This window comes from Galeopterus variegatus, unplaced genomic scaffold, assembly GCF_000696425.1.
Source record: "Galeopterus variegatus unplaced genomic scaffold, G_variegatus-3.0.2 Scaffold8054, whole genome shotgun sequence".
Taxonomy (NCBI): Eukaryota; Metazoa; Chordata; class Mammalia; order Dermoptera; family Cynocephalidae; genus Galeopterus; species Galeopterus variegatus.
The window spans coordinates 52,553-57,863 of NW_007734165.1; the positions used below are offsets into that span (position 1 = coordinate 52,553).

General features: G+C 43.4%; 1 pseudogene; it reads left to right on the forward strand.

The window, feature by feature from the left end:
- The first annotated feature begins 426 nt into the window (after positions 1-426).
- The window catches only part of LOC103608143, a 12,342-nt pseudogene continuing 7,457 nt past the window's right edge, over positions 427-5,311 (forward strand).

Consider the following 5,311-nt stretch of genomic DNA (forward strand, 5'->3'; position numbering starts at 1 on the left):
TAATGATAAAAGAGAACAATTACAACAATATGCTGTGTAAAAGTTAAGTGAATGTGATCTCTCTTTTTTTCTCTCTCTCTCAAAATACCTTAATATTTTCAGACCACAGTTGACCACAAGTAACTGAAGCTGTGAAAATCAAAACCACAGATAGGGGGGAAATTACTGTCTAGGCCCCTCCCACTGAATGACCATCAACTAACTTCATGAGGCAAAGTTACAGAGGTGTGAAGCCTTATGTAAGTAGAAAATATACTTTTTTTTTTTTTTTTTTGCACCTTATCGTCGTGAAAATGGGTGGTGAAAGAGGGAGGATAAAATGGAGCAATTGGATACTGTGAGAGACAGCAGCCCCAGGAGTGGCCTGGCGGTGGACTCGGACCCAAGTGTGGCATTGGGACTCTGGTCTCTATGGCACAGGACGACATGGGTGCTGAAGGCAGAAACACGGTGGTTAAAGAACACGTGAAAGTCACGGGCACTGACAGTGTTCAGCATCCTATGACAAACTCACGGACCATGCGTACATCTTTCTAATGGCATAACTCGGCTCTCTAGTATAATGCTAAACACTTACTGTGCATTTATTTGACAAAAAAACAAATAAGTAAATAAGTGCCACAAACATATTGTGTCTCTATAAAGACTATTGAGAAGAATGTTAACTGCCAGTGATTCCATTAGACATATCTAACAAGAATAGTTTGGAAGAAGTCACCAGCATAAGACCTTTCATTAAAACTCACTTCAGAAACCTTATTTGAATAAAATATGCTTAGGTGTAGTGCATTTGGTGCAATAAACAAAATCAAATCAGAATGGGAAATGTTTTTCATAAAACCCTGATGATACACTCAGTTGCTCTCTTCCCTCTGATCTTATTTTATTCATTAAAATTCCATCTATGACACATTTAAAGTTCTCTCCACCCAACGGTGACATGTAGAAAGCAATAAGCTGCACATAGCCCGGAGTGTAATACCAAGTGAAGGCTCTCTGGTTTCCAAATGCCACATAACCGCTCAATTGACGAGACCCAAGACATTCACTGATTGCACAGACCTGATACACTGCCAGGAAGGAGTGGGTGAAATATGTTGGTAACACAGGAGTGTTGGAATTGAGTCACACAATTCTTCTGTTTAATGTGGGGGGAAATAGAGCAATTCAAAAATTAGACTTGAGGGAAAATTATTTCTACTCTGGACATCAAAATGCATGGCTGGGGGCCGGCCCATGGCTCACTCGGTAGAGTGCGGTGCTGATAACACCAAGGCCCCGGGTTCGGATCCCATATAGGGATGGCCGGTTCGCTCACTGGCTGAGCGTGGTGCTGACAACACCAAGCCAAGGGTTAAGATCCCCTTACCGGTCATCTTTAAAAAAAAAAAAAAAAAAATGCATGGCTGGCAGCTGAGACCATTCGATTATAATTATCTAGCTAAATCAGATCTTGCTGACGATGATGCATTTCAGCTTCAATTCAGCAATGCTCTCACCTGAAAGCTCAAAAACTAATCATTTGTTTCATGCGATTGTCAATAGCTTTAACTATTGTCAGAAGTACTCCCCTCTTCCGGTGGAAACCTGCAAACACACAAACAGACAACTCTAAATGATTTAAGATCATTTTATCTTTTTTATATATCATGGGAAAATAAGACTGCAAATTTAAAAAATATGTTGGCAAAGAAACTCCTCATCTACTTCAGGAGTGAATTTAATTTTCTTCTCCCAAAATGTCTTGCTGAAAGTTAGTTAGTTCTGGGCTAACTACTGGACTTTGGTTGGTATATTCTCATGTTTCTTCCCAAGAAAAGCCAACGTGATGTGTAACTAAGGTTAAGGGAAATTTGCCTTTGGCATTATGCTGAAGGAAAGGATGAAAAGAGGTCACCATGCCATGTCTGTGGCATTGGTGCTGCCAGGAGAGAGGCACCTTCCTTAATGGCTCTGGTACAGCACTGCCACTCTTTTGAAAATCCCTGAGGTCGAAGAGTCACCAATCAAAGGCAGGTCTGCAAAGAGCTCCTCAGCTTCAAGAGGAGAAAGCAGAGTGAACAGGAGTGGTGGTTTAATAACTTCCTTTGCACGTGCAATGGCTGGCAGCTGAGACCATTCGATTATAATTATCTAGCTAAATCAGATCTTGCTGACGATGATGCATTTCAGCTTCAGTTCAGCAATGCTCTCACCTGAAAGCTCAAAAACTAATCATTTGTTTCATGCGATTGTCAATAGCTTTAACTATTGTCAGAAGTACTCCCCTCTTCCAGTGCAAACCTGCAAACACACAGACAACTCTAAATGATTTAAGATCATTTTATCTTTTTTATATATCATGGGAAAATAAGACTGCAAATTTAAAAAATATATTGGCAAAGAAACTCCTCATCTACTTCAGGAGTGAATTTAATTTTCTTCTCCCAAAATGTCTTGCTGAAAGTTAGTTAGTTCTGGGCTCACTACTGGACTTTGGTTGGTATATTCTCATGTTTCTTCCCAAGAAAAGCCAATGTGATGTGTAACTAAGGTTAAGGGAAATTTGCCTTTGGCATTATGCTGAAGGAAAGGATGAAAAGAGGTCACCATGCCATGTCTGTGGCATTGGTGCTGCCAGGAGAGAGGCACCTTCCTTAATGGCTCTGGTACAGCACTGCCACTCTTTTGAAAATCCCTGAGGTCGAAGAGTCACCAATCAAAGGCAGGTCTGCAAAGAGCTCCTCAGCTTCAAGAGGAGAAAGCAGAGTGAACAGGAGTGGTGGTTTAATAACTTCCTTTGCACGTGCAAGGAAAGGGAGTTCACCCACTCAGCTTTGCAAGGATTGTGAGGGCCTCCCAGAAGATGCCATTTGTAAACTGAATCCTGAAAGAGATAGATACAGGGCTGAATAGCGATGGGGTAAGGAGGGGAAGATGAGCAACAGGAAGTGCATTCTAGATTGAGGATGCAGCATGCAGAAATGCTGGAGGTAAGAAAAAGCATGAAGCTTAGGAAATGCCCCCACGTTCAACCTGACTGGCAGGCTTTCTCTGGGTGTGTTCATCTCCATATGAATCACCCAACATGCATGTTGAAATGGAGCTTCCTGAACCCTGAAGCTCAACTACTAGATCAGAATCTGAAGCCCAGGACCTTGCATTTTAAATAAACATTCTAGAGGATTCTTATCCTCTAGCATGGCACAAGTACAGGGAGGGAGGAAGTGATAGGAGGTGATTCTGGAGAGGTAAGCAGTGTAGAACCACAAAGTCATTGAACAATAGGGTTTAGGACATGGGACAAGTGCAATAGCAAAGCCACAGCTGTCATTTATTTTTATTTTTTATTTATTTATTTATTTATTATATTTTTTTTTCTAAAAGATGACCGGTAAGGGGATCTTAACCCTTGGCTTGGTGTTGTCAGCACCATGCTCAGCCAGTGAGCGAGCCGGCCATCCCTATGTAGGATCCGAACCCGTGGCTTCGGCGCTATCAGCACCACACTCTCCCGAGTGAGCCACGGGCCGGCCCACACAGCTGTCATTTAAATAAGAGCACAGAAGGAGCAGAACTGTACTTTAGAAAACTCATTCCAGCCAGGCAGGAGAATGGATTGGGGCCGGGCGAGCCTTGGGCAGGGAGTCACTGAGGTGTGAGAGTNGGCAGGAGAATGGATTGGGGCCGGGCGAGCCTTGGGCAGGGAGTCACTGAGGTGTGAGAGTTTGGGGACAGAAGAGCTGAAGAGAAATCATACGGAAGCCGACTGACTGCAGCTGGGGATTGACTTGACATAGTGGAGGGATGTGGCAGTGCGGTTTCAAGTGCCAGGAGACACAAGCATGAGCCCTGCCCAGGGTTCTGCCTTGAGTCCTGATGGATGGTGCTGATCACAGCGCTGGTGAGAAGAGATGGATTGAGTTTTGGGTACGTTGAGTTCAAAATGCCTGTGGAATTCAGGCTCAAGAGACACATATAGGGTGGAGTTACAGAGTTAAGAAGTCATAAGTACAAAAAAAAGCTGTGGGAAAATAAAAGCTTATGGTATTGCTTTTCTTCATTAAGTAGGAAATGATGTTATTTTCTGATATTTAGTAAAGAGAAGGATCAGAATGTGCAAGAAATATAGAACAGTCACTTTGAAGGTCACAAGAGAGAACCCTGAATAGGAGAACAGAGAAAGCATTCAAGGCTGAGCAAATACTGAAGAGCTACTGCTGTCCTGGCTCCAGTCTAGCCGGTGGTGGCTTTCCCTGCAGCACTTGCCCACCTGAGGCAGGGATGGAGAAAGAAGGCAGCTGGGGGGCTAGGGACTCAGCCTCTCAGAAGCAGAGGGTCTGAGTGACCCCCCGATCCTGATGGCTTCCTGCTCCCTGCTGTATTCCCAAAGCCCAGATCTGACAACAAAAACCCACCATACCTTTCTTCAGGGTGATTCTGCCCTACTGTTTGCCTGTTAGCCCTACACACACACACACACACACACACACACACACAAGCGCACACACATGCACACACACTCACTCCCCAGCCACTTTCCTACAAATGTAAGCACTATTTCCTGACTCATCACTTCCAGGTTAGGTAGCAATGTACGTTGAAGTTTCTTCCTGTTGTCTGGTTATATTTGCTTATAGCCAAAGAGCTGGTGTGGTGATCAAGAAGTCATTCTAAGCTGTCGTCTGAGTTCATAACTAATGAGTACTTCCATCGCTGAAGCTTCAAGCATCAATCCCTCATCACTTTCTTCTTAAATATCATCTCCTCCAGTTTTCCATAACTTTCTTATTCCCTCAAGCCACGGGAGCAAGTAGCAGATGACCTCCCTGCAGCACTGTGCGTGCTGAACTGCAGCGGCGAGACATGCCTCTCCGGACATGCACCCAGAGGCCCCTTCCCAGGGAGACTGGGGGAGTCAGAGTCAAGGAGAGAGAAACTGGGTTCAGGATTTCTACACCTTTGTGTCCTCAGTTTGACTGATTAACTGACTCATGTGATTTATTTTTTAAAAACATCATTCCTTGTTTTTTCTTTCTAGAAATCTTTTTAAGTGCATTAAACCTCCTTAATAGGTTCTCTACTTTTCTTTATTTTTTGTTTCACTTTTTACCTTTTTGGGTTTTTTAAAGTATCCTATGCATTTCTTTGACTCTTTGTCCCAATGCTTCTACTGATTTTTTTTCCACCTGTAACATCATATTTAATTATTCTGAGAAGTCCTTCCCCTTCTTTTGAAAAGCCCTGTTTCTGTCTCAGGCATGCAATAGCTAGTCTCCCTGAGGACACTATAAAGTGTTTTTCTGAAGTTTTCTTCTGCCCCCGCACTGCT